Source organism: Phyllobates terribilis, unplaced genomic scaffold, assembly GCF_046119375.1.
Source record: "Phyllobates terribilis strain yellow unplaced genomic scaffold, ASM4611937v1 Scaffold_3__8_contigs__length_932513732, whole genome shotgun sequence".
NCBI lineage: Eukaryota > Metazoa > Chordata > Amphibia > Anura > Dendrobatidae > Phyllobates > Phyllobates terribilis.
In genome coordinates, this window is record NW_027362763.1 from 785,080,288 (window position 1) to 785,092,353 (window position 12,066).

Here is a 12,066-nt window from a genome sequence, read left to right on the forward strand (position 1 = left end):
CTAACCGTTACTCAGACTCCTCCGCTCTGTGCCAGTCATTGCACTGGCTACCCATGAATTATAGGATCCAATTTAAATTGCTTGTTTTCACCCACAAAGCTCTCCACAGTGTGGCACCCCCCTACATCTCTTCCCTCATTTCTGTTTATCGGCCTACCCGTTCTCTATGCTCCGCAAGCGACTTTCGACTAACATCCACACTAATCCGTACCTCCCACTCCCGGCTTCAAGACTTCCCCCAAACTGCACCTATTCTTTGGAATGCTCTACCCCAAGAAATTAGGATGAACCACAATTTACACAGTTTTAGGCGCTCCCTAAAAACACACCTGTTTAGGGCAGCCTATCACCTTCCCTAATCGAAGTCCTTTTATCTTCTTTTAGTCCATCCCTTATTTCTCCACACATAACTCTCCACCGAACCAAAAAGCACCACAAATACTGGCTGGTGATGAGCTCATGCAGCCTTTATCTATCCCTCATCCCCTCAAGATGGCTGGACCATCCTTGTAAATAAGCCATTGCACTTTGTGTCACCCCCACCTCATTGTAGATTGTAAGCTCTTACGAGCAGGGTCGCCATTAGTTTTGCTGTAATTATTGTATTATCTTTAGCTATGTTACTTATGACTGTTGTATATGAACCTGTGAATTGTTAAGTGCTGCGGAATATGTTGGCGCTATATAAATAAAGATTATTATTATATTATTATTATTACACACACACTCTGAACAATTCATTTACCTCACCTTACCCATCAAACTTGAACAGAATGTCTCCTTTGTCTTGTATTGGTATATTGCAAAGGAGAGAGAAATTTAACATAGTTATCCACTTGTTACTGTATGTATGGAAATAGATTTTCCTCAAGTGAACTTTAGCTTATCTCTTTGTTCCTAGCTTGCCTCCTTTCACAGGAAGGTCTGTACATTAGATCACCGTAACTATTTGTTTAATAAAATACACAATGTAGCTATATTAATGTCTCTCGCTTTTCACAAAAGGTCACCGGCTCCTTCCTTCTCTTCCCCTTGTTAATGTAATATATACAATTTAAATGCAATTTTATGCAAATTTCACCTAGTGCATAAATTATGCACATTATTCTTGTGAACTGTAAATACAATATTAAACTTAAGATTGGTGATTGCGATTATTTCACAACTCATACCTTAATTATTTATTACTAAATACTGGGAATATTTTGCATATTTCTCTGATATAATGTTTATTCAAAAATTAGAAATCTCTGAATTTGAATCTGTGTGTGATAAGTAGATACAGTATAGAAAACAAAAGATAAAGTTATAATAGGAACAATTCAATGATGTCTAATACATAAAGTAAATAAAATGTATTTTATGTTGTATCAGAGTAGACTCATGTGAACAAAAAAGCTGGTCATTTTTGGCATTCTAAATTAAAATCTTATTTAGATGATGCCAAGTAAATCAATAAAAAGTGTAACCATCACTTTCTATATGCCACCTTAAGCATTTAGAGGTCGTACTGAAGATCCTATACCTCCTATGCACTGTTCCCTATGAGCCATAGGAGAAATTACACATTGTGTTTCCACTTTGACAGACTCTACATTTCCATATATTAAATTTGAATGAGTGTCAATTAATAATAAATTTCAAGTATGCACCTGCATGGATCATATTTATATCCAGCTGTTATAGAAGCCAGATTTTAAAGGGGTGGTCCATGGCTAATATATTGATGACCTATCCTCTAGATGGGTCATCAGTGTGAGATGTAAGGTGTTTCAACACCTGGCACCCCTGCCGATCAACTTGTGGAGTAAAAAAATAACCATGGGCATAAATGGGAAAATAATGGAGATGAGCTGATTGATCCATTGCAAATTGAGGTTAGGTCAAATTTCCTGAAATTTGTAGTACCCAACAAATTTGATTTGCGAGGTTTGCCCTAAAAATATACACACTACTAAAAATTGCATCAGAGAGCAATATCACAACCTCAGGCATTGCCATGCAGGCATCCCCACAATTCCTTGCAGCTATCATATCACATTGCCTAGCATAGCAAAAAAGGCAGGACTTTCACGTGGACTTTAAAAGTTGAGGTCAGGGAAAACAGAGGCCATTTTAGGATTTTACAGCCTAGGCATAGGTGGTCAGAGAGCATGGCTCATCAGTACATACAGCAATGTAAGTCTATGGGAAACTCGAGCAATTTTCCGGCGGCTCCCACCGGCGGTCTGCAAAGGGCCTAAAAATTGCCCAAATTGATGGAAACAGTGCTCAAATGACATGGGAACAGCATGGGGAAGACCCCTGGAAGCATTTTTGACTCCAAGGTCACTGCTGTCAACAATGTTGTCAGAGTATTGTGCCACTTTTACGGACTCATAATAAAACATACAAAAACAAAACCAAAATGGATTTTCCTGGGAAATATGTTAAGGAACATCCTTTCCAGGGTAATGACTTATATATAAGGCAAAATAAATAAACAAAAAAAAATGCTCCTCCACACCTTCGGCTATGTTCACACGTAGCGTTTTTGAAGTGTTTTTGCACTTTTGGATTTCTTTCAACCAAGACAAATGCATTCACCGGGAAATGTCATTTTAACATTTTACAACCTTATCTGGCCATTTGGTGTGTGACACATCATCAGACACATCCGGTTTCATTTATGATGGAGGGACTCTGAAAGTCACAAAGACTATTCTTATAAGGCCATCAGGCGGCCCTTACTATTCTTAAAGGGCCAGCAGTCGGCTATGCTTTGTTGTTCCCATCATTAACGAGTGGGTCTCCTATACTGATATTCCGTATGCAGTGACTGCAAGGGCTGCCAAAAATTTGGACACAACCCAATACCCCTTTGAAGAGACATAGACAAGGGTCTTAGTAAAAAAAAAATTCCCATTATAAAGGAGCGGTTCTCCTATAGTGGTAATGCCCATGCTGTGACTGCAAGGGCTGCCAAAATTTGGGAAAAACCCCACTAACAATTTAAAGACACATAGAGCTGGGCCACAATAACAACATGTTCACATTAGAAAGGAGAGGGTCTGCTCCTCAGTTATAGGGTGTGCAGTGAGTCCAACGGCTGCCAAAATTTAGGAAAAACCCCACTAACAATTTAAAGACACATACAGCTGGGCCACAGTAACGAGTGCAACATGTTCCCATTAGAAAGGAGAGGTTCTGCTATTCAGTTAAAGGGTATACAGTGAAGCAACAGCGGCCAAAAATTTGGAGGAACTCCAATACCCTTTGCAAGAAACGTAGAGGTCGGAGGTCCTCCTGCAAAAAATGCTCCCATTATTAGGAAGCGTGTCTCCCATACTGTTTACCTATGCAGTGAAGCAACAGTGGCCAAAAATTTGGAGGAACTCCAATGCCCCTTGCAAGAGACGTAGAGGTTGGAGGGCCTCCTGAAAACTATGTTCCCATTGTTAGGAAGTGTGTCTCCCATATTGTTTGCATATGCAGTGAAGCAACTGCTGCCAAAAATTTGGAGGAACTCCAATGCCCCTTGTAAGAGACGTAGATGTCGGAGGGCCTCCTAAAAACAATGTTCCCATTATTTGGAAGTGTGTCTCCCATACTGTTTGCCTATGCAGTGAAGAAACGGCTGCCAAAAATTTGGAGGAACTCCAATGCCCATTGCAAGAGACGTAGAGGTCGGAGGGCCTCCCGCAAAAAAAATGCTCCCATTATTAGGAAGTGTGTCTCCCATACTGTTTGCCTATGCAGTGAAGCAACGGCTGCCTAAAATTTGGAGGAACTCCAATGCCCCTTGCAAGAGACGTAGAGGTCGGAGGGCCTCCTGAAAACAATGTTCCCATTACTAAGAAGTGGGTCTCTCATACTGTTTGCCTATGCAGTGAATGCAACGGCTGCCAAAAATTTTGAGGAACTCCAATGTTTCTTGCAAGAGATGTAGATATGTTGATATGGTACATATGGTGGTGATATGGTGGTGGAGGATGAGGAGAAGGAGAAGGAGGAGGACAAGAGCAAATAGACAAAATCAGGAAGCGTATACGCATGTCCATGTGTGAAGACAGAGGTGCATGGGAATAGAGTTAGCCCTCCCAAAAAAAGACACTGTATTTGAGTTAATGTTACGCTGCTATCATTCGGTGGTGTTGAGAAGTCTGGCCCAATCCAGCACTTGTTCATTTTTATAAGAGTCAGCCTGTCAGCATTTTCAGTTGACAGGCGGATGCGCCTATCGGATATAATTCCACCAGCGGCACTAAAAACCCTCTCTGCTCTGACAAAATGCTAGCGGCAGGGCAGGCCAGGACCTCCAAGGTGTAGAAAGCCAGTTCATGCCACGTGTCCAGCTTGGATACTCAATGATTATAAGGCACAGAGGAATCACGGGGAATGTTGGTGCGGTGGGCAAGGTACACCCTCACCATCTTCCGAAACTTTTCCTTCCTTCAGAGAAAGCCTGTGTTTCAGGGCCTGTGCGATGGGAGGGTCTGAGAAACTGTCCCAGAATTTTGACAGTGTTCCCCTGCTGGATTTAATTTGTGTCTCTCTCACCTGTACTCCTTGGTTGTCAAACGAACTGTGATCTTTGCTGCCAGCATTTTCAGATGGGAATTTTTTAAACAATTCCGCAAAGAGGGCCTTCTTGTACTGCCCAATTTTATTAGGCCTGTCCTGCAAGGGAATACGAGACAGAAAGTTCTCCTTGTAGTGTGGGTCTAGAAGTGTCACCAACCAGTAATGACTGTCACTCAAAATTTGGACAACGCGAGGGTCATAAGAAAGGCAGTGTAACATAAACTCAGCCATCTGTGCCAGACTGCGAGGAGGCAAGACTTCTGTGTCCTCACCAAGAGGACGACTGACCATGCTCTCCTCCTCCTCCTCCTGTTCCTCCTCCTCCCTGTCTTCAGGCCATCCACGCTGAACAGACGGTATGACAGTTGTGCAGGTAGTACCGTCTGTAGCGCCGGAAACTAGCTCCTGTTCTTCTATGGCGTCATCGCCGCTCACCATCTTGGTGGAGTTCTTAAAGTTTTGGAGGATGGTACAAATGTCTGAAATCCATGTCCACTCCTAAGGTTTTATATGTGGAGTCTGACCAGTATACCGACGGCCTTGTTGATGCTGGTAGTCAACAACTGCCCTCTTCTGCTCACAAATCCTTCCCAACATCTGCAATGCAAAGTTCCAACGCGTGGGGACATCACAGATCAGTCAGTGAAATGGAAGCTGCAAATGCTGCTGAAGCACGGAAAGGGCGGTGGAAGCTGTAGCTGACTTTCTAAAATTGGCACACAGGCGGCGTACTTTGACAAGCAGATCCGACAGATACGGGTAGGTTTTGAGAAACCGCTGAACCACGAGGTTAAACACATAGGCGAGGCGAGCTCACACATGTACCATGCCGCCACCAGGTTTCCGGCCATTGTCACACATGACCATGCCTGGCTGTAGGGTCAGCGGTGTCAGCCACAGATTTGCCTGCTGTTTCAGAGCTGTCCACAACTCTTCAGCGTTGTGCAGTTGTCACCTAAACATATTAGCTTCAGCACAGTCTGTTGCCGCTTGGCCGAGGCAGTGCTGCAGTGCTTCCAGCTTCCGACTGATGTGTTCATTTCGTAGATGGAGGCTGAAGAGGAGGAGGAGGAGGTTCAGGAGCTGTAGAATGTGGGGGCAACCCTGATTGACCCATGGCCCACAATCCTCGGCGTCAAGAGGATGTGTTCCGTCCCAAGGTCCGACTGGGTCCCGACTTCCACTATATTAACCCAGTGTGCCATCAGCGAGATGTGCCATCCCTGCCCACAAACACTTGTCCATGGTTAGGTTGACTTTCCCAGCAACTGCATTGTTGAGGGCACGTCTAATGTTTTGGGACACGTGCTCGTGTAATGCGGGGACAGCACACCAGGAGAAATAGTGGTGTCTGGGGACCGAGTACTGAGGGATGGCCGCTGCCATCAGGCTGCAAATATCTTCCGATTCCACGAGCCTAAAAGGCAACATTTCGACCGCAAAATGTGCGAATTTAGTAGCGTGACCTGTGGGGTGTTAGCTGCGTATTTGCGCTTGTGTTCCAAGGACTGGGGTAGAGACAACTGAATGCTGCGCTGGGACAAGGACGTGGACGTGCTTGCTGTTGGTGCTAGTTGAGAGTGTTCAACGACAGGTACAGGGCGGGAGGCATCTTGGCATGTGCCATGGACAGGGGATTGGCGTGCGCGCACTACAGCGGAACAAGCAGAGGTGTCACACGCAGACACTGTTGCTGGACCCTGGGGTTTGGCCCACTTAGTTGGGTGCTTTGCTGCCATGTGCCTGATCATGCTGGTGGTGGTCAGGCTGCTAATTTTGCTATCCCTGCTAATGCTGGCCTAGTGGTGCAAATGGCCTTTTCGGGGTTATCTGCAGAGTCTTTAAAAAAATAACCAGACTAGGGAAGACCTAACAGTTGTACTCGCTTTCCCACCTTGTGTCTGCGGCCACCACACTGCTTCTTCTTGCCTAATGTGGTGCTACCCCTCCTTCCACCTGTGTGCTTATGTCCTCGCCCTGTATGTCCCCCTGCCAGGTTGGGTCAGTTAATATATCATCCATCAGCTCGTCTTCCACTTCTGCACCCTGGTCCTCCTCCTGACTTTCTGGCAATTGTGTCTCATCATCATCATCATCCACCTCTTGCGACACTTATTGCACTTTCCCACCTTCGCGTGACCATGGCTGCTCCAATATTTTGGCATCGCTACATGCGTTCTCCTCTTGACTCGCTTGAAGCTGGCTGGACGAGAGGCCCGAATCTACAAATGGAAAAGTGAACAGCTCTTCTGAGTGTCCAAGTGTGGGATCAGCTGTCTCCGGGAACTCGGCATGGTAGGAGGAAGGAGGAATATGCGGTCCAGACTCACGGCTACTGAGACTTGACCGTGTGGAAGACATTATCTGATATCCAACCAATACCCTTTTGAAACTGCCCTGTGTTCAATAGTGGTGTTCTGTGGTCCCCTAGTAATTGGGACAGGAAGGTCGAGTGACAAGATGTGGGTGTTTGTTGTGGCACAGTTTCAGCTTGCCCACGGCCACGTCCTCAGCCTCTTGCATGCACCATCACGTCCACTTCCCTGTCCCTTGCCACGCACCTTGCCCATTTTTAATGGAGGACAATATTTTCCACGTTCACGAGAAATGGCTGATTTTGGAATGCAGTTATATGTGATACGCCTGACAGAGAACCACAATTTTAAATAACAGGCCTGTTATGTGCTAATACTATTCTTCACAGACAAATAGTGTGAATAGCTTGACCGACACACTGCAACGAAATGGAAATGGAAGAAATGTCTGATTTTAGAACACTCTTATAGGTTTTATGTCTGACAGAGAACCACGGTTTTAAATAGCAGGCCAGTAATTTGCTAATACTATTCTTCACAGACACCTAGTGTGAATAGCTTGATCGACACAGAATGGAAATATAGGACAATATTTTCCACGTTCAGTTTAAATTTCTGGATTTTATCGCTGAAATATGGAACAGATCTGGCTTTATTCTGCAGTGAGAACAAGCAAATGGAGCAGAAAAATGGTTAACTTAGGACTGATTTTTAAGCAAATAACCAGGATTAAGATCAATTTTTTTTTCCCTGGCCCCTGATATCTCGGGCTATGTCTACAAATATCTGTAAGAACAGCGGCAGCAGGAATGTCAATTGACCCTCATGCACTAAATTCACTGCAGTCTGCCACATACACTGCCTGGCTGCCTAAGTCCAGCTATCACCACTGAATATATGCAGCTGGATTAGTCCTCAGAAGGACTGTTAGTTCAGTTCGATATATATATATATATGTTGTGGAATACCTATACTAACTATGAAGAAGCAAATCTCTCCCTGACGCAGCAGCAGCTCTCCCTACTCTGCCTGGTTCCGGAGTATGGCATTGCAGAGCCCGGTCTTATAAACACCTGATGATGCTCTGCGGCCAGCCAATCACTGTAATGCCCACAACCGACATGGCTACGGCATTACAGTGTGTGGCAGGCAATCCCTGCATGTTCATTGGCTCTCTAAAGAGCGCCAAACATGCAGGGAGCTGACCCGAGTTCCCGCCTGAGCAACCCAGAAATACTCGCCGAGCTTGTCGAGCACAGTGATGCTTGGGTGAGTACCGAGCAGTGGCGAGCACGTTTGCTCATCACTATAGAGATCTGTTCTGATGCTAAAACTAAATGAAAGACAGGGAGGAATTCAGTTGTGTGCTTCAAAATTGTTCGTTCTCTATTTTTCTGATTTTACACAGTGCAAAAGATTACTTCTTAGGCCACGGCCCCACTATCAGTGTTTGGTCAGTATTCAGTCAGTATTTTTTCTCAGGACCTTGGAGCCAAAACCTGGAGTGGGTGATAAATGCAAAATTGGTGACTTGTTTCTATTCTACCTTTTCTCTGATTGTTCCTCACCTGGTTTTGGCTCCCACGCCTGAGAAAAAAATACTGACCGAATACTGATAGTGGGGCCGTGGCCTTACAGAGGTTTCTGTAATACCCTATTTTTAACTGATTATTTTTAAATGTAATTAATTTGTTGCCATGTGAAGAAAAATGTGCTAGGCATGCACCATTGAATGTCGTTTATATGCTGATTTTCTCCCTTCAAACGTCAATAAAGTTGGAAAAATCATGTGATTTTTCAAAAGCTGCTTTCCAAGATTCATAATTGAAGTAGGATTATGTTTAATAGGATGCTTTCTGGATTCTGCTAGGGACTTCCCACCCCCAAGGGTATGAGTTACTGTACTGACCTCATTTTACATTATTACTGCGATAATAGAGCTGTGAATGCATTGCTACACTTGTCATGATTTTTAATCTTGATTTGCAGTAAAGTATGATCTATGGAGTTTTAACAGCATCAGCTTCCACGATACGTCTATATATACATAGCATTTCTGTATGCACATATAATTATTTTTCCTCCCTCACACTCAGGGTTACCAAAGCTTTAGCTAGTAGGTAAGGTTCAGATTTCTTTGAAAATTAAGCCACGATTAGAGCACCACTCCAGTGCTTTTTTTTATTTTACTGCTGGAGTGCTGTCACTAATCTAAGTTCTCTACCCCTAGTAATATACGTGTTATCGACAATGCTCCGGTTGTCTTCTGCAGGTTGTGACCTGTCGGATGTCTCAGTGTTTTCTGAAGTCACAACTCAATGTAAGTCTATCAGAGCCAGAACGAGGGTCTCAAATACTTACATTAAGAGCTTGTGACCGTTACCTCTGTCTTCTGATCAGTCAGAAATTGTGCTCACAATATGGCGGTGCGGGACCAGAGAGGAGTCGGGAACAGCTAAAGGCTGTGGCTGGTGAGTATGATACTAGCAGCAGGGAACCTACATTACTGTTACCACGCCAGTGCTTATATATAAAAAAAACCACTAGAGTGTTGCGTTCATCCATTGAAAGTAAAGACATTGGATGAAACTAGTCAAGTGCACAGGTGAACAGGAGACAGGATGAAAGAAAAGCGACAACAAGTATCGTGTGTTAAAAGCTATACCTTTGACATGGAAATTTTTTACACATGTTACAGGTTACTTTTAGTTAATAAAACTGCATTTTCAGTCTGCAATATTCATTTTTTCATTCACTTAATGATATGCAGTTTGGAGCATGATCCAAATTTCAGATATTTTTCTTATGCAAATGGCCCTCTCATTAAAATAGACTGGATGTGACATCTGAATGTATCCAAAGTTCTGCTGTCTCCATTAGCAATGCTTTTATCCTGGAGTTATGTTTTCTTCACATGGTTTCTTGCACCACTTTTCTCTGCCCTCCCTGATATTCTAAATGCTTTCCCCCTTGTCCATGTAATGAAAATCTGAGTACAGCCCCCTCACCCTTCTAGTTACTTTTGATAATATTTGGAAAAGGGAAGTAGAGAGCTGTCAGAGCTGAGCAGGAGCCATGAGTTGTATCAGTTTTGCTAAGCACTTAACTAAACAAAAGACTTACAAATACTTTGCAGCAAAATGGAAGAAAACTTTTCTTGAAGACTATTTAGAAAGTCGGTTAACATTGCACTTAAGAAGCAAATGAACAGTAGCAATAAATTTTGTACAAATGTATATAGTCTTTAAAATTCTAAGAAGTTCACTAGAAACCCAGAAAAAAATCAATAATGATAAAAATACATGTTGAAAAATACTTTACCATATGTTAAGTACAATAAAATTACAAAAAAATGATCACACTTTACACAAAATGCTGGCATACAGTATATATATAGAGTTTTAAGGGAAATTTTACATTTTTAAAAATCACATAGAAGGAAACATAAATGCATGCAAAGTAAAAAAAAAATATTGTATTTCAAAAATGTTGGATTTTTTAGTGCAATTTAAAAAATGGTAGAGTTTTAATAATAAATAATGCAAAGCACATCAAGAAATTGAACCTGAGAGGCTTAAAGTTAGGGATCAAGTAACTGGAATCTCAGAAAAAAAAATTACGCACATAATTTGGTGGCTCTGACATGATGGACTTATAGGTCATAATAATATAATACGGAATATTCCGTCCTTTTTTGAGCTTGCAGGAAAAGTCAATATAAACAGTTGTTATGGCAGGGCCATGCGTAAAATTAGGGATGGACTGGAACATGCTGAATCCCAACAGCGTTTAATGTACAGTCATGGCCAAAAGTTTTGAGGCTGACACAAATTTTGTTTTTACAAAGTTTGCTATTTCAGTTATTATTGTGCCAATTTGCATTAACTCTAGATTGTTATGAAGAGTGATCAGATGAATTGCAAATTTAGTTCAATCATTTCTCGGATCATCTAGAACTTCAAAGAGAGAGGTTCAATTGCTGTGAAGAAGGGTTTAGGGCTCTCAAAGAAGGTCTAGCGAGTTTAGCAAGACTATCACCCAAAGAGGATTCAGCTACGGGATCAGTTCAACACCAGTGCAGAACTTGCTCAAGAATTGCAGCAGGCAGGTGTCAGTGCATCTCCATGCACACTGAGGCAAAGGCTTTTGGAGGCTTACCTGGTGTTAAGGAAGGGCAACAAATAAATCACTTTTTTCAAAGAAAGACATCAAAGATAGATTGATATTCTGCAGAAAGTAGAGGGATTGAACTGTAGAGGACTGGGGTAAAATTATTTCTCTGATAATGCGCCCTTCACACTGTTTTGGACTTATGTAAAAATGATTGTCCGCAGAAGAAAAGGTCAATGCTACTCTGAGTCCTGTGTCAAGTCAACAGTAAAGTATCCTGAGGCTACTCATGTGTGGGGTTGCTTTTCATCCATAGAGTGGACTCGCTAACAATTTTACCTAAGAACATTACCATGAATAAAAATTGGTATCTAAACTTCCTCCAAGAGAAACTTCCCCCAATGATTCAGAAGCAATTTGGTGATGAATAGAGATGAGCGAACCTTTAAATGTTCGATTCATTTCAGATCGGCAAACTTCCCGTTGTTCGCCGCACAGTTCGTCGAACAGTTCATCGAACATATCCGAATCCCATTGGATTCAATGGGAGGCAAAACCAAACGCATACACAATACAATCAAAGGGTCCAAAAAGCTGCCAAAACAGCTCGAATTAGGGGCAGACACCAGGAAAAGTGGCATCAATTGACCCACAGTACAAATTTTATAATGGCACAGCAGCAGTCAGCCATGGGCCATGCATGAGGTATCAGGGTCTGGGCCAGCATTTACAGCTTTGAATTTAACTTAAGATGAGGTGGGCGAATGATCAGTGTAGGTCTGCTGTGCTGGGAGCCCTGATGCCACATGTAACTGCTCAAGCTGCTTTTCTGCTCAGCCATGCTCAGGTGGCACTCAGGGTCTGGGTCAGGCCTGGATTGCTAGTCTGCCTTATCGGGCAGATGCCAGGTGAGCTGGTCTGTTAGGTTATAAAATGGGCTGCCTGGCTACTGTTGTCAGTAAGAGGGGGCCCAGAGCCCTCAGAAGCATTAACATTTAACAGGAGTGGCTGCTGCACACTACACGAGATTATGATGAAAGGGGCCTCTGTCCTCACCTGTTAAGGGTTAATGCTGCTG